Source organism: Rhipicephalus microplus, chromosome 5, assembly GCF_043290135.1.
Source record: "Rhipicephalus microplus isolate Deutch F79 chromosome 5, USDA_Rmic, whole genome shotgun sequence".
In the NCBI taxonomy this organism is placed as follows: Eukaryota; Metazoa; Arthropoda; class Arachnida; order Ixodida; family Ixodidae; genus Rhipicephalus; species Rhipicephalus microplus.
This window is the reverse complement of record NC_134704.1, coordinates 96,162,055-96,180,186: the sequence shown is the minus strand read 5'-3', so window position 1 is coordinate 96,180,186 and position 18,132 is coordinate 96,162,055. Positions and strand designations below refer to the sequence as shown.

Here is an 18,132-nt window from a genome sequence, read left to right as displayed (position 1 = left end):
AACATGAAGCCCAACTTTATATTCTGCTGTACTTTTTATTAATTATTTTTGCAGCTTGGTATAGTTGGCACTTATCTTGAGTCAAGTTATTCTTCCATGTCATACGCATCCAGCATAAAACTTAAAACGAACTAGAAACATTGATTTATAATTTTTAGGTCTCCTATGAATATTTTTTAAACCAGAGGTGAGTACTCCACCCGATAAGCTTGGAAGAGAAACAAGATGGCCACTCGGGCGTCCTGCCACTAATTAGTATAGCAAAAATAGCCACAAATAGTTACAATAGGCCGCGTCGTCCTTGCTTTGCTGTAAGTCATCTTTGGTTCATATAAGGCCTCCTGGCCCTTTCGCTCTACGTCACGATGTGTCTCGAGGCACTATACGGTTTATCTCCTTGCTCGCGCACACCGAACACGCGATGGCACGGACGTCCAGACGTGGTGACATCGAAATTACATCTTTCTCTCTTCCTCACTGCAGCTCTAAACGTGCTGATTTGCTTCTGCTCCGTACGTCCAGTGCAATTCGGGTGCATGATTGATTCCACTGGTTGATTCACAATGTATACGCCTGCTTTTTGTTTATAAAAACGCTATTGATAAATACCATGTGGAACGTTTGTTTGTAAATACCACGATATGGTTATGGGGCCCGCCGTAACGGAGTGCTCCAAAAATGTTGCCCATCTGCGGTTCCTTAACGCGCACTGCTGCCGCACAGAACAGGGCCTCAACCATTTGGCGTCCACCGAAATGCGACCATCGTGTCTGGAATCGAACCCACGACCTTCGGGTCAGAAGCAGAGCACCGTAGCCGCTGCTCCACCGTGGCAGACCCGAGGCTGGATCACTTTCGGGCTTCGGTTCAGCAGCCGAGAGCCGTAACCGTTGCCCCACCAAGGCGGACGAGACACGTTATGACAAGACGTGAAACAATATGTTTTCTAAATGTTAACCCCTACAAAATAAACCATAATGGCTAAAACAAAACAAAGCTTCACGTTTAAACGCGTGCGTCAATTCAACGACAAATGAGTCGTGATCATGGACAGCTACAACGTCGTATAAAATCTTGTCTCAATAGATTGCGAGAAACAGTTCTGAAGCAAGATAGTACGAGCAAACATTGGCTTTAGTATGTATGCCTGGTACAAACATGGGAAAACATTAGTGAAGCAGGATCACATAGAAGCCTTGCTCCATTAATCGTCCGGTCTTAAGTTCAGCGGGAACACGCTGCAGAATTCAGGGCGAAAGTGCCCTGGTACTGTGAACAGTGATGCTTGTGCTTATAGATGGCAATCAAGTCATGAGATGCAAGCTCCGCGTGCGCGGTATCACCGCAGTGCTGTTGTTTTGACCACGTCGGCCTTGACCATGAGCAAAGCGCGGTCGGTCGATTTTAACAGAGAACAATCTCTTATCGTAAGCAACTCCTCCGTGGTCTCCGTGGCTTTTGAGTTCTCTACGACGCCATGCTGTCGCTGTGTGCACTTTTTCAAATTGAGCGTGCGCCTGCGAGTGTTTTATCTCTCGCCTGAAAAATAACACTGACCCATTAAAACGTGAATAGGCGTTTATGCACGGACAGTGCGGTTTACGTCTACACATATTTAACATTACTTATTTGCAGACGAGGATAATATAATAATAATTACTTGGGTTTAACGTCCCAGAACCACCTCATTAACAAGAGAAACGCTGTGGAGGACTCCGAAAATTTCGACCACCTGGCGTTTTTTTAACGTGCACCGAAATCAAAGCTCACGAGCCTCTAGCATTTTCGCCTCCATCGAAAATGCGGCCGCCTCGGCCGGGATTCGAAACCGCGACCTGTGGGCCAGCAGCCGGGTGCCTCAGCCACTAGACCACTGTGGCGGGTCAACTTGTAGACAAGGAGGCTGTTCTTATTGCTTAGCACAATATTTCAAGTATGACGATGGTGCGGCTAATAAATAGTTTTTAAATGCGAAGCATTTAAAAACTATTTCTAAACGAAGAAGTTTCTAAACGAATTGACATAAGCGTGTTTCGTTGTGAAAGTGTCACACATTGTAAAAGGTATAAACAGAGCGAACTTCGGTGACTTTAAATCTATCTATCTATCTATCTATCTATCTATCTATCTATCTATCTATCTATCTATCTATCTATCTATCTATCTATCTATCTATCTATCTATCTATCTATCTATCTATCTATCTATCTATCTATCTATCTATCTATCTATCTATCTATCTATCTATCTATCTATCTATCTATCTATCTATCTATCTGTCTGTCTGTCTATCTATCCGCTTACGACTTTTAGCTCTCCTGGCCGTTTGGACAATGGTATCGATAACAAACTTGGTATGACATAACATGACCCTAAGAAGAACACATTCCACTAGTCATAACACGAAAATCATGACTTGGATGTCATAAATGTCATGATTTACATTTCATGGTGCTGCAGCTCTTGCGGTTGTTTCGTTCACATAACATGTTGCAAAACTGGTATGGTATGGCATGATTGCATGACAAACACAAGTGACAGACCCTAACATAAAAATCATGACATGCGTGTCATGTAACAACATGACTACATGCCACGCTCATGATGCTCTCGAGGCCGTTTTTCTAGCGTCACATATACCAAAATTGGTATTGCAGTACGCGAATGGATGACGAAGGTGTGTGACTGGTGCAAAGATGATAAACATGAGATGCGTTTCATGTAACAACATGACTACATGCTACACTCATGATACGCTCACGGCCGTTTCGCTAGCTTCACATGTACCAATCTCGGTATTACGCGATGCGAACGGACGACATAGGTAAATGACACATTCAAACACAATAATCACGACATGCGTGCCACGTAACAATATGACAACATGCCACGCTGATGATGCGCTCACGGTCGTTTCGCTAAATCCACATATGCCAAATTTGGTATTACGTGGCGCCGATGGATGACGAAGGTATGTGATTGGTGCAAACATGATAATCATGAGATGCGTATCATGTGAGAACATGACTACATGCCACAGTCAAGGCGCCAATACATTTCGACGTGACGCAGTGCACGCGCACGCCGGCGTTCATTTCGTCGCGTCACGCCGGCGTTGGCACGCCAGGCGCCGATCCTGCCATATACTTTACTTTGACGCATGCGCGTTGCTTTACTTTGACGCATGAGCGTTTCAGCGCGTCCGGCGTCCCTCCGTCACGAAAAGAGGGAGACGCAGTGTTGTCTGGGTAACGCATCGGCGCGAAATGCAGCATGTCGCATCTCGCGCTGGTTGCCGTCGGGCCGCGCCGACGGACGGTGGTCGCGCCTGGCGTCAGGCTATAGAGAGTGTTCGCGTTTCTCTAACGTAGCGTACGTCGCACGTCAACGCTACATTGGAATGTATTGGGCCCTTCATGATGCGCTCGCGGCCGTTTTGATAGTTCCGCATATACCGAATTTGGTGTTACGCGACGTCAATGGATGACGAAATATATGACTGGTGCAATGTATGATAATCCTGACAAACGTGTCATGTAAGAACATGACAACATACCACGCTCATAGCGTGCTTGCGGCTGTTTTGCTAGTTCCACATTACTAAATTTGGTATCTCGTGACGTGATTGGATGACGAAGGTAAACGACACATCCAAACATGACAATCATAACACGGAAGTCATGTACGGCATCATTTACCTCCACCTCGTAACGTTGTGCTGATTTTAAAGTGACATATGAACATTTCTCGTTCGTGATTCACATATCATCAATTCCCACTTAACGTGGGATCTGCCAGTTTTTTTTTTATTTCTGTTGACATCAGAGTATTTTAAACTGGTGTATATCGCGCCAAACCTTGTTGTACCGGTACGAAACTATTGAAAACATTCTCAGAAATGTCAACCCTTTGAGCGACACCACGGGATGCTCCTACACGGGGACAGTTAGACCTAGCTATAACTGGCGTATTGCGGGCTCTCTGGACTGCTCGAAATTGAAGATGACACTCCGTGGCTGTGTTGCGTGGCCTCCGTGTACGCACGTAACTATAGGGGAACCACCAGAGTATGTTTTCTAGATTGCACGTATACTCCCGCTGCAAGCACGCTGTGAGCTAAGTGCATTTGAGAATAGACAGTGGGTGAAAGCCTCGCTATTACATATGAATTGGTTTGGAGCGTCCTATGGGTTATAGCTTGTAGCCTCATGAACTTTATTGTGTCGAAAGACTCTTCTTTCAAAACAAAATTGTTTTTGGAATTCATTAAAAGTGAATGAAGTGTCTCCGAACTCCAAGACCGTGAACTGTGACACTCCACGTAACAAAAAAAAAACATCTAAAAGACGTCTCGAAACGACTGCAAACGGCTCTAGACTTGTTGGTTTACGACAATACCTAGAAGTATATAGACATTTTCAAGCTGTTGGACTTGCTTCTCAAGTGTGCTTGCATACAGTTTGTTCGCCCCCCCCCCCCTTTTTTTTTTTGACAACTATACGAGAACCTGTTCTGCCAAAAAAGTTGATGACGTCTACATCTAGGCGTTTTTTGGACATTATGTCGCGCACGCGCGAAACACCTGCCTCTATGACCCTTCAAATGTTATGAGAAGAATCAAAATGCAAAAAAAACGTCATGTCAAAAGAGCGGTGGCCGCTGATTTAACAAACAAATTACGCAGCTAAGAAGTTTCTAAACGAATTGACATAAGCGTGTTTCGTTGTGAAAGTGTCACACATTGTAAAAGGTATAAACAGAGCAAACTAGACGCGGTGAACAAAGAATCACACTGAACGAGCGCTAACAACTAACCGTTTTATTGCTTCGGTGCAATATCAAGGAAAAGTTGCTGCAGGTCCTTGAATGTAAATGCTGATGTCTGAGCGAAGCTCAATTTACTAAGTGATAAGTGATATAAATGATGTTTACTTTAAAATTGCGCGCTCTATGTGCACTGTCGGCCTTTTATGAAAGGGAACACGCGAACGCGTTGCCTGTGCTCTGCGGCAGCTGCCTACAGCACCATGAACCGACAAAAGAGGAAAGCCCGTTTGCTTTTGGCGTCATCTATGACCAAGCAAGATAACGAGTCATGGCCGGTAGACAAGCGCTGCTAGATTACGTTCCCTCACCGCTCGCGCGGCGAGTGATATCGGGCGATTGCTGCAGCTTGCGCCGTTGTCGCACACAATGTTTGATATGTTTGCAGTGGACTACGCACTGCAGGCGTCAGCAGAGATGGAGTGCAATCTATCAGCGCTTGTCCACCGGCCATAATTTGTTATTACTATTTTGGGGGAGGGGGGGGGGACAGATGACGCTGAAAGCGAACGTGTTTTCTTTTGCTGTCGGTTGATGGTGTTGTAGGCAGCCGCCGCAGAGCGCAGGCCACGCGTTCGCGTGTTCCCTTTCATAAAGGACGACAGTGTAAGTTATTTAGATAGTATTTTGCACAAATAGTGGTAAATGATATAAAGAATGTTTATTTTCAAACCATATGCGTGCTATATGTACGCTCTGTAGACGGTATTGCGCAGAGATAGTTCGCACCCCTGCCTTGACTATAGGAACGACGGCGAGCCTCGACCACAACGGTTGGACATCGTGGGGGCCTTAGTAGCTCCGCTCCTAAAATTTCAGAAAATAGCGCTCCTCGTGTGTGATTCTTCGCTCGTCTCGTCTATTTTGTGCTGCTTCTACCATTTACCAAAAGCATCGGTTTTACACCACAACGTGAGTCACCTGCAGGTAAATTAATATCAACAATTAAGTATAAGCATATTCTATCCAAGCAAAGGCATCTCATGCCCTGATTACGATGCTTCCAGCTGCATCCTTTGTGGTGCGCAACTGCGGCCGACAACGGGAGCAAGACGCAGGCGCACATTGACGCACAAGTCAGCACGCATATCAGCTTCGGTGGTACGCGGTACGCACGTTGAAATTTGTTCTTCCCCTGCAACGGTCCGCGGTGGTTCCATATCGGCAGGCCGGTCGTCATAATTCGGCGTTTCGCACAGCGTTTCCAGCATTTGTGTAAGGATTGCTGGCTATTGCCCGACACCAACTGTGCTCATATGGTGCACCCCTCATACTCGTGAGTGCTTCACGAAACGAGTTCTCTATACTGTGTGTTTTCGCCGACGGTTTGTTACAACAATGGCCATATCTTCTAGTCACTTTCGTTGCAACTCGGAGCGTCACAAGTTCGAATAACGTACTTTTTTCGGTAAGTGAAATTAGGTGCGTCTCACTTCTCGTGAACCTTTACCCGTCTTGTAATTAAAACGCGAAATGCGACAGTTGTTTGCTGGGGGTTGAGTCTTCGTCGAAAGTGTTGATGAAGACTCAGTTGACCGCGCCGGCTATAATGAGGAAGCCGGTGCAGTTTTATTCACGGTACCTGAAGTGCATTCGTGCGAAATTTGAATTTACGTTACTGCCCCAGCAATCAACCACGGTCGTCTTATAAACTATATATAGGAGAGTATTTGGCGTGACGTTTGGTTGTGTTTTATTTATTAATAAAACTGCTCTTACGCCATCATGGGATAGGTCATTGCTACTGATAAGCATGGTTATTTTTGCACCGTACACTAAATATCATTTAGGAAGCATGCGTAAATTCCCTGCGTGTTTACATTTATAAACCGATGTGCTTTGCGTGAACACACAGGATATGTGTGGTGTGCTGAAGTCCATGGCCATTAAGTTTCGCGGCACATGGCGCTGTATCATAAACGAGTGAAACTACTTTATTCGGCTCACAATAGACACGAGTAAACTCAACGCCGAAAAATTTTATAGATGCCACAGTGAGGACATGGGTAGATTAACATTATGTAAACAATGTTACTTGATTGTTCGTTCACCTGCACGATGACTGGAAGAGGAAACAGCTAAAAACAGGAAAAAGCTCTGGCGGTAGCTCTTTTCAGATCTTCTCTATTTAACTTCCCATGGTATAGCCATCAGGCTGCTGATCAACTGAAAAGACAGTTATGATACCTCGTTTTTTGTTTTTTCACAACAAAAGCTGTTATGAGATCACAACACGGGTCACGTGAGGCTTCGTATAGTTGTCGACCACCGCCGGAGTCTGTAACCGCTATCACACGAAATAAGAAAAAAAAACTCAGTGAATTAAATCACCAAGGACGCAGCATGGTTCTAACCCGGATCCCTGCGTGCCAGCCCGGTATTCTACTCATTGAGCCGTGCCGGTGCTGCTTGAAACTCGTTTGCAAATTTGCCTTAGGCAGGCTTGATGTCGGTAAAGGAATGGCGAATATGAGTAATAAAGCATTTTAGAACAGCAAAGTAACAACGAGGCGTCACAGAATTCGAATTGCATAACGAGTGGGTCGTCCTACGCATCACAAAATCTTGTTCTTTATCAGCTATTAATCATGGCGCATGCCCACTTCAGGCCTAGGTAATTCGTTGTCAGCCACTGCATAAAAAAATTTGCACAAAATTCCCTGCAAGCGTATAGCGGACACTACGCTTCTCAGAAGAATGACGAAGCATAGAATAGTGAATGCCTGCCGACTACACAGAAATCGTTTATGGCCTAGTGGGCATCCAACAAGCATGCGTGTAGCAGTTTCCCAAATTGTGTTTAGAAGAAGCTCTGAAACACCACTCTTGCAGCGTTCGCTGCGATTGGGCTGCACGTTCCGCGCAGGCCTGCCATGGCGCTTTTCTAAAGCCATAACTACAAAATTCTAGAACCGTCTAGAAAAAGTGTCTAAAAGACGTTTTAGCTAGGTCTTGTCAATACGTTATTTTTAGACGTATTTTCGCGTAACATAGCATCACTGCCCGACGGCCAGATAAACATCTACGGCTACAAAATGTTTCAACCAAAGACATCTGTTAGACCTCTCAACAAACTATTCAAGATGCTCTTTAAATGTAAAATAGCTTTTTTTTGTGCATGTGTTTCATGGCAAGGCTCGTGCTCCCACGCAAAGAGACAGTATACGCGCGCCTGGTGACAAGTGATTGGTGATGACAAGCGGTGACAAGTGAGGTTGGCAAATGATTCCAAGTTTCCGCATTGCATGGTGTTATTGCATCTCCCCGCTGAAGTGTGGGAGCTGGCCGAGAATCATGCGGATGTACGTATATTTTTTTATTTATTTACGTTAAAGAATTGAAGTACAAGAATATGATGAGGTGGTCCTAGAGACACATCACTTGAGTCGCCAGCAAATCATACGCTGTGGACCTCGGCCCGGGGAAGACGACCTGACTGTTGACTGTTTGTCTCATTATATAACTTATACCACGTCATTTCCAGCGAATCACGAAACGGGGCGAGTAATCTCGCGTTCGTCCAGTCGGCAGTCTCAAACAGATGGCGTCATTTCAGGTCATTTGAAGACCCGTTGCCGGGGGACTGTACTTCGCACTCGCAGCGACTTCGATCCATATATTGCGCAAACACGCGTCTGGAGATGGCAACGGAAGCTTGCACCATGTTTCATTGTGGCGAGGTCGTCGGTCCCGGGTTGATCAACGTATAGATCACGAACTATGTCGGCTCTGGCGCGGACGTCGCTCAAAGGATGGCTCACAGCGTCAGGCCTCTGGGTACACGTCGCCCTTATTCGCTGAAAAGCGGAATACTGCAGTGATGCGCAGTCTGTATCTAACAGTGGCCCGAAAACCAAGAGATCGTGTTGCTGCCCCGTTCTTAAAAACGCCAGGCTTGCGCAGAAGGCGCAGCACAGTCACACCAAAAGATAGAAGAGCGGCCTTTCAGAGCCTTTCAAAACACTCACTGGGTAGCCCCGCCGCGGTGGTCTAGTGGCTAAGGTGCTCGGCTGCTGACCCGCAGGTCGCGGGATCGAATCCAGGCTGCGGCGGCTGCATTTCCGATGGAGGCGGAAATGTTGTAGGCCCGTGTGCTCACCTTTGGGTGCACGTTAAAGAACCCCAGGTGGTCGAAATTTCCGGAGCTCTCCACTACAGCATCTCTCATTATCATATGGTGGCTTTGGGACGTTAAATCTTACATATCAATAAATCAACACTCATTGGGTAACCACTGCAAGCACTCTTGCTTGATACCCACTAGGGCATCAACAATAAACTTTTTCGGGTAGTAGGCTGGCATTCGCTAGCGCTATTTTTCGTCATTCTTATGAGAAGCGGGGTATCTGCTAAACGCTTGCAAGGAGAGAGAGAGAGAAGTAAATGTTTATTTTGGAACAGTGCCCCGAGCAATGCCCGGTGTCACCCTGAGGTGGGAGGGCTCCTTAGTCCAGGAACCCTCTGGCTTCTACTGCCCTCTTGGCCCTGGCGACGAGTTGTTGTTGCTCTTCCAGGTCCTCGAGGGCGAGCTTCGCCTCCCACGTTTAGGTTAGGTCTTCGTTCGTCCGTCCTGCTTCGTTATCAGTCGTGTGTTGTTGCAGATTACGTCTGGCAATACACTGGCATGCAAGAAGCAAGTGTGCCAGGGTGTCTGGTACGTTGCAAAGCGGGCACATAGAGCTATATCTCGTTGGGTAAAGACGGTGCATTAGGGCCCCATGTGTGTGTGTGTGCTGCTTTGCAGGCGTCTCAGTATTACGCTTTCATCTTTTGTCAGTTTTGGGTGTGGTGGAGGGTATACTCGTCGCTCCAGCCTGTAATGCTGGAGTAATGACGAGTAGGTGTTTTGAACAACTTCCGTCTCTTCAACGACGGGTCGAATGTCCTGTGGGCAGGGGGCAGCCCGGCTGACGTGTTCGCGGGCAGCGGCGTGGGCCGCTTCATTTCCCTGCAGAGCCTCGTGTCCTGGCACCCATAATACACAAGTTTATGGGAGCGGAGTGCTTCGCCGTTTCAAAATATTGATGGCATTGGCTGAGATACGGCCCTTAGCAAAATTCTTGCAGGCGGCTTGTGAGTCGGTGAAAATCACCACGGTGTCTGTACATTTTGTGGTTGCTAGAGCGATTGCCGATTCTTCTGCGGCGTCTGAATTGAGTGCGTTGACCGTGGCCGACGCTAATTCTCGGCCTTGAGAATCGACGACGCTGACAGCGTACGCGTTTCTATGCGGATACTTGGCCGCGTCAGTGTAGCGGGCATCCGGGTCTTGAACTTTCGTCGAATAGCTTTAGCTCTAGCCTTGCGTCTACTTTTGTGGAAAGTAGGATGCATGTTGCGTGGAATAGGTGCGATGGACAGCGACTCTCTAATGTACAGCGGGATGCGCTTTTTCCGGTCTGCACCAGTGATGAACGTGTCGCTGTAGTTGAGGTACCGGAGCACTGACCTCCCCGTGGGCGTCAGCTTAAGCCTTTCCAGCTGACTATTCCTATGCGCTTCAATGAGCTCTTGCCACGTGTTGTGGACGCCCATCTTTAGGATACGTGTGGTAGAGGTCATTGGTGGAAGTCCCAGGGCTACTTAGTGGCCTTTTTTATCATGATATTAAGTTTTTTTTCAATTTCAGTGGTTTTCAAATTCAGGTACAGCGTGCCATACGTAATGCGGCTAGTGAACAGAGCTCGCATTATACGAAGCGTGTCGTGCTCTTTGAGTCCGTTTCGTTGATTTGCGATCCTCTTGACGAGGTGCGTGAGTTGTGATAGTGTCCGTTGGAGTTTCGGTATGGTGGCAGCTCCCGATCCATCCTTGTAGATGTGAACTCCAAGCACTCGCGGGGTCTCGACTTTTGGAATTAAGGTCCCTTTCAGCGTTACGCTATAGGGTTGGGCTCGTCGTATAGAGAGGGTCTGCCTCTTGTTCTCGCTTTGAGGACGAGGTGCTCGGATTTCTCGGGGGCACAGCAGAGACCGCAGTTTGTGAGATACCGTTCTATGGCATCTACGGTGGTTTGTAGGCAGGTCTCTTGTCTCCCAGTGTTCGAAGCCCTGGTCCAGAGCGTGATGTCATCAGCGTAGATCGCGTGCCGTAAATCAGGTATTTTGTCGAGAATTTTTGGCAGATTGATCATAGCCACATTGAAAAGTAACGGCGAGATGACCGAACCCTGCAGCGTTCCTTTTTTCGGTAGTTGGAAGCTTTTGCTGCGGATGTTGCATATGCCCACAGTTGCTGTACGGTCTGTCAGGAAGTTTCTAACATACGTGTAGGTTGTAATGCCGCAGCCAACGCCTTCGAGGTTGTTGAGGATCGCGTCGTGGCTGACGCTATCGAAGGCCGCCTTGACGTCAACTCCAAGTATGGAGTACTTTCTTCGATGGGTGAGGTGATCAAGGAGGTCTTCTTTCAGTAGTAAGAGCACGTCGTGCGTCGAAAGATGCTGCCTGACTTTGTTTCGGGTTAAAAAGCCGCTTGCAGGAAATTTTGTGCCAATTGTTCATGCAGTGGCTGACGACGATGAGGAATTATGGCTGAAGTGGGTATGCGTCACAGTTAATAGGGGAACAAGAGCAAGCTTTAGTAATATATCGGAGCATTGGACGACCCACTCGTTACGCTATTCGCGTTGTGCGACCCAAGTCCCAAGCGCCGGTGTTGCCCAGTTACTATACAGGAAATCGAGCAAGCAATCGACAACTTACCTTTATTGAAAACACCGGGCCCTGATGGCATCTCAGGCGAATTTTACAAAGCTTTCAAGAAAACACTTGCTCCTATATTGCTGAATATTTTTCAGATGAGTTATGACATGGATACACTCCCACAATCTTTTTGCAGAAGTCACACTGTGTTAATACCGAAAACAACTGACAAGAAAAAACTTCGCTTCGTCGAGGGCTACAGACCAATATCGTGCTGTCAAACGTGGACTACAAAATTTTCGCAAAAGTATTAGCAAATAGGTTGCAATTTGCTATGTCGATCCTCATTGGGTCTCATCAGACATGTGGGATCAGAGGTCGATCCATACAAACCAATATACATGTCGCTCGAACAGTGATTCAATACTGTCATGGTTCTCAAAAACATCTTGCAATGCTACAGGTAGACCTTGCAAAAGCTTTTGATCGTGTTCATCATTCCTTCCTTTTTTCTCTTCTCGAACAAGCTAATGTTGGCAAAGTTGTTTTTAAAGGCGTTAAATTATGCTATAATGAATGCTCAACTCGTCTGATAGCCAATGGTCAACTCTCCAAGCCAATTTCTATTCGCTCTTCTGTAAAACAGGGATGCCCGATGTCACCTCTTTTATTTGCACTTTATCTAGAACCACTGTGCTTAAGCATAATACAGTCGAATTGCATTCGTGGCTTTAGAATATTAGGTAGTGAGGTTAAAGTATTGGCTTATGCAGACGATGTCGTATTCTTTTGTACAGATAAACCAAGTGTCGAAAATGTGGTATATACTATTGAAAAGTTTGGCGTAGTATCAGGAGCTCGTTTAAATGCCTCTAAAAGTTTAGGACTGTGGTTTGGCTTGTGGGGTAGCACACCGAACCACTTTGCAGGGATTAATTGGACAAGAACTCCTCCAACATACCTCGGTGTACCATTGCATGCATATAGATTCAGTGCGCATTACTGGAAGGAACGCGTCCCTAAGCTTGAACGACAGGCCCAGACATTTGTTCCCTATCGACTTTCAATATTTGGGAGAGCTGAAGCTTGCAATACTTTCTTAGTGACAAAGCTTTACTATGTATTGCAACTTATTCATTGCGCAAGATTCTATATACAACGCTTTCATCGGATTTTCGCTACTTTCATATGATCTTCGACTTTTGAGCCCATGCGTCGTGATAATATACTCAAGCCAGTTAGTGAGGGTGGGTTAGGACTAAAACACCTTTATCTATGCAAATAATGTCCCGATTCTTCTTTTTTCGAGACGATTCCCATCCTGTAATCCGTTACTTCTTGCAGGTTACACTTGTTGATTGCTTACCAGATTTAATTGCTTCATCCAACTTCTCCGAACGCCCACGCTTGTGGGGATTCATGCTGGAAGTTTACCTCGCAGTTCAGTTCCTTAAAGCTCGCTTTTCTGTAGAATACCTGTACACAGTATCGCGCAAGGTGCTGTATAAGGACCTACTGAGTACACTCTTCCCACCTCTATTGTACCGTTCACTGTACTCCAATCTTCCAGGTCACGATGTGTTGAAGCGAGTGCGCAAAATGTACATTCCACCGAATTCAAAAACATTCTTCTATAAACTTCACTCTGAAACATTGGCGGTAAACACATGGTTAGAAAAAAAAGGTATTTTCATTCCGTCTGTTAACTGCCGTCTATGTGATGTGCCGGAAACGATTGAACATTGCTTTGTTAGCTGCAAAGATGCCATACTATTTTGGGATGTCCTTCAGCGAGCACTGAAAAACGTTTCGTCATTAATTCTCACACAATACGTTATCTTCTACCAGCAACGCTTGATGGAGTACCATATGATATGTTTTTCCTCATGGGTTTGCACAGCTTGTGGAAGACACGAATGCAAGACCGCAATGCAGAGCCCTGTTATGCCAGCGAGTCCTCGTCAAACGACCGTGCCTCTGAAAAAGGCAATCTGGGTCAAGGCCAGCCCGCAGTCTGCCTGGCGCGATCACCTCGACGGCGTGAACACGCGCGGCGCTCCTCTGGCCCACGTGCAGTGAGTCAGTTGCGCACGTGACAGCGAGCCGGCGTCCTCGTGTCAGGTGGTCTGACGCATGGCGCGGCGGCCCCCATTGGCGGAATCTGCCCGGACGACCCGCGGCGCTTCTGATTGGACACTTTGGTTGGACCCGGTGTAAATAAAAGAAGCCCTGCGGCGCGTCGCGATCGGCGGTCCTATGTGAGAGGCGTCCCCGTGTCGGAGTGCCGACATGTGTGTGAGTCAGCGGTCTTAGGCGAAAGACTGACCTATGTGTTAGAGAGAAGAGCTCGGCTCTTCGAGTCTCTGTCGGCCCCAGTGCCGAAATTGTAACGCCTCTGTAAATATGCTGTACATAAACCTTGTTTAACTCACCGTCGTCTCGTCCGCTCGTCTTATCAGCTCTGCGCAGAAGCAGTCGCGAGCTGATAAACATACGCTACCAAACGGCTGGTGACCTTCCCGGCGGAGTTGAAAGCAGTGGCGCCTCCGGGGCCGTGTTGGCGTCGCCGTCTTTCGCAACAGTGGTGGCTTCGGTGGGATCGGTCCCCTCGTTCTCAACAGTGGAGGTCAGCGGCGGGATAGGCCCGTCGTACTCAACAGTGGTTGGCAGCTGCGGGATCGGCCGGCGTCAGCGACATCGATGCGGTGAGTGCCTGATGTTTTCCCCTCAGTTCACCAGACTACTCTAGCTCAGGTTGTAGTAGTTTAGAGAAGGGCTGTGTGAAGCATTGAAGTGAGCTTTGATAGTTTCAAGCCAAGTCGAAGCGCTTTGAAACCAAAGTTAATGCGGAGGGGGTAAACACGGGAGTGTGAAAAATTGCTTGCGCGTCTTGCTAGTAGGCTTATAGTGGGTACGGCAAGTAGATTCTTAACAGGGGCAAACAGCAAGAGGCTAGTGTGAACGATGGAGAACCTTAAAGTGAAGGAACTCATCGAAATTTGTGAGGAACTCGGCATTACTTTGGGCCGTGCGAAACGAAAGCAAGCGATCCTTGAGATCATGAAGGATGAGGGAGTGTCGGCTGAGGAAGTCGATGAGGCCTGGGTGGATATTAAAGCACGCCGTGAGGAGGCTGAAAGGCGAGAAGTAGAAGCTCGCGAAGAAGCTGAAAGGCGCGAAGCTCGCGAAGAAGCTGAAAGGCGCGAACGTCGCGAGGAGGCCGAGAGACAAGAGCGCCTAGAGTTGAAACGACTAGAATTGGCAATCCTACAGTGTTCGCAGGCGCCTAGCGTAGCTTCTCCGACGATTCAGGTCAGCGGTTTTAGAATTCGGGACCAACTGCCACCGTTCGTAGTAGGCGAGGACATGGCGAAGTATCTCGTCAAGTTTGAACACGTCTGTGAGCGAAATGCTTTGGAGCGGTCTCTTTGGGCGCGGAACCTGCTAGCTCTTCTTCCCGGCGAAGTGTCCGACGCGATAACTTGCTTGTCGAGGGAAGCGTTTGAGAGCTATGACGAGGTTAAGGAAGTGCTCTTGAGACGTTATAAGTTGTCACCCGAGGCTTTCAGGCAAAGGTTCCGGTATGCTGAAAAGGGGAATGAGTCACACGTTGACTTCGCGTTTCGTCTTAAAGCCGATTTGATTGAATGGCTTAAGGGCGAAGGTGTTTATGACGACCGCGATAAAGTGGTGGAATGCGTTGCATTGGAGCAATTCTACCGCTGCATCGAGGAGGATGTCAAACTTTGGCTGCAGGACAGACTTGGGGACGTACAGTTAAACAAGGCAGCTGAGTTAGCTGAGGAGTATTATACTCGCCGAAAGTTGCATAGCAGGGCAGCGCGCGTTGAAAAGGATGAAAGGAAAGAGGGCTTTTCAAGGAAACCTGATCAACGGAAACCCGCTCCGCACCGTAATTTCAAGAAGGACCCGTCTCTTACGAAGGACAGTGTAGGGGAAGGGCAAACAGAAGCGGAGAAATCGAGTGAGGTTTCTACCACACAGGCATTAGAACCGGAAAACAAACGGAAGCCGCTAATCTGCTACAACTGTAAAAAGGAAGGGCACATCGCGAGAAACTGTCAGGAAAAGTTTGCCTTCGCAACGATCCGAGAATCAGAAAAAAACATGCGGTTGTTGGAGCCGTATCTCCAAGAAATTAGGGTCAATGAGAAAACGTGCCGAGCACTTAGAGACTCAGCGGCAACCATGGACGTTGTCCATCCTTCATTGGTGTCTCCGGATGACTTCACAGGAGAATGCGCGTGGATCAGGCAAGTCGCCGAGGAGCAGAGTGTTCGCTTACCAATCGCCACCGTTGTCATTGAAGGCCCGTTCGGTAAGCTTTGCACCGAAGCGGCTGTGTCTGCCGCGCTGAATGGTCGTTTTTCTTATCTTTTCTCCAACAACTCGGAGCAGCTTCTCAAAGAGCAGGGCAAATCGTTCTTCCCCAACTTAGCGTGCATGGCTCCCACGCGATCGCAAGCGCGAAAGCTTTCGCGGAAGCTTGACTTGGTTCCATGCGGTGAACTCTCAAGTGACCTTGTCGGCGGGTCGACGGAACCCCAGAAAGGAAATTTTCCGCATGAGTCATGTGAGCAGTCACGCGAGCGGCCCATCGCGGGAGCGGCCGGCGCGGTATGCGCTGGGGGAGACGACGTGGCGCCATTGAGTCAGAGCGAGAGGGTTGCAACGCTCTCGCCTGTAGCGGAAAGTTGGAGCGAGGTGCCGAGAGTTGATCGAGAGACGCTCATTCGAGGGCAGCGTGAGGATCTCTCGATTGAAGCGCTAGTGGAAAGCCAAATTGAAGCGCGAGTGGAAAGCCAGAAAAACGCGGCAAAAGTGCTGTCGAAGGAGCACTACGAGAAATCGGGGAAGAAGCGCGCTTTTGAAGTTGATAATCAGGTAATGCGGCTGCAGCCACCAAAAAGGAACAAGCTTGAGGTTGATTGGGAAGGGCCCGCCAAAGTATTATCGAAGCCTTGCGATACAACTTATGAGGTGCAAGTAGGAAGGCGGCAGAACAAAATTTACAACTTGATAAAACCCAATGTTCAACATCAAGCGGTCGTAAATCAGCTGTTGAAGGCTTCAGAGGAAGAGGAAGCAGAAAATTTGAGTTCTAGTGAGGTGATCGAAGGGGGATCGAAAGTAATCCGGGAGCAGATAAACCTAGCGCCTAGCGTAAGTGAAGGAGGACCTGAGAAAGAGGACCTGAGAAAGATTGTTTCCGAGTTTGGGTATGTGTTGTCGGACCGTCCCGGAGACACGACGGTGATCGAACACGATATCGAGCTAAGCGGTGAGGAGTCAATCAGTAGCAAGCCGTATCGTTGTTCCCCTGTGCAACGTCGAAAGTGTGAGCCGCTCTTGGTGCCGCATAGGTATCGTCGCCTAAAAGTGGCCGGTTACTGAGGTGGAGCATGTTGCTCCACAGCGCAACTTTGACGTTCGCTAAAGAAAAAAAAAAAAGGGGAAAGGTAAACGCTAATGCAGGTGCATTGAGCAGTGCGTTCCAGCTAGTAACTTCTCAACCTTTCGGTTTCTCGCTGGCGATTCGGGGCAAAATTTTGACCTCATCACGACCTGGGCTGAGCGCTCTCGTTCAGAGTGCTCTCAAGGGGCCAACTTTATGTGGTATTCTAATTCGTTGCGTTGTTGTAATTGTGAAAAATTCAAGTTCTTACTTTAGGAGTCTTTTGTCCCACATGTGCCTCTTGATGTAGAGGGAACGAAATTCCGATAGACACGTAGATAGGTATTTGTTGTTCTATACTTTGTCTGGTGTTCTGTTGGGTGACCGAGGGCACTTGCTTGTGTCGTGTGTTGTCTGTTGTCGAACCGTTCTTAGCAAGTTGCAGAACCATCGACAAGTGCTGAAACCGAAGATGGTCGGAAGAGACGAGCGAAGTTGGCCAGCAAGTTGTGGCGACAAGCCCGTGGAGCTGGGATCCGTCGTCAAAATGGGATGTGTTCCCGGAACAGTCTGGAGCTGTAGTCTCCCCATGGCCCTGGAGGCGAACCTGGAGGGACCTGGTGAACGAGCGCACCTGACATCCGAGCCCCGTGGAAGCAGCTCGTCTTTCCGGTGCATTGTCTGGCGGCGGGGGTGCTGTTATGCCAGCGAGTCCTCGTCAAACGACCGTGCCTCTGAAAAAGGCAATCTGGGTCAAGGCCAGCCCGCAGTCTGCCTGGCGCGATCACCTCGACGGCGTGAACACGCGCGGCGCTCCTCTGGCCCACGTGCAGTGAGTCAGTTGCGCACGTGACAGCGAGCCGGCGTCCTCGTGTCAGGTGGTCTGACGCATGGCGCGGCGGCCCCCATTGGCGGAATCTGCCCGGACGACCCGCGGCGCTTCTGATTGGACACTTTGGTTGGACCCGGTGTAAATAAAAGAAGCCCTGCGGCGCGTCGCGATCGGCGGTCCTATGTGAGAGGCGTCCCCGTGTCGGAGTGCCGACATGTGTGTGAGTCAGCGGTCTTAGGCGAAAGACTGACCTATGTGTTAGAGAGAAGAGCTCGGCTCTTCGAGTCTCTGTCGGCCCCAGTGCCGAAATTGTAACGCCTCTGTAAATATGCTGTACATAAACCTTGTTTAACTCACCGTCGTCTCGTCCGCTCGTCTTATCAGCTCTGCGCAGAAGCAGTCGCGAGCTGATAAAC

General features: G+C 48.2%; 1 protein-coding gene across 1 annotated transcript in view; it reads left to right on the top strand.

The window, feature by feature from the left end:
• The first annotated feature begins 5,989 nt into the window (after positions 1 to 5,989).
• The window catches only part of LOC119174303 (uncharacterized), a 39,598-nt gene continuing 27,455 nt past the window's right edge, over positions 5,990 to 18,132 (top strand). Inside the window, exon 1 of the mRNA XM_075895803.1 lies at positions 5,990 to 6,232. The gene's annotated coding sequence lies outside the window, so the exon portion shown is untranslated. The remainder of the gene's footprint in view (positions 6,233 to 18,132) is intronic.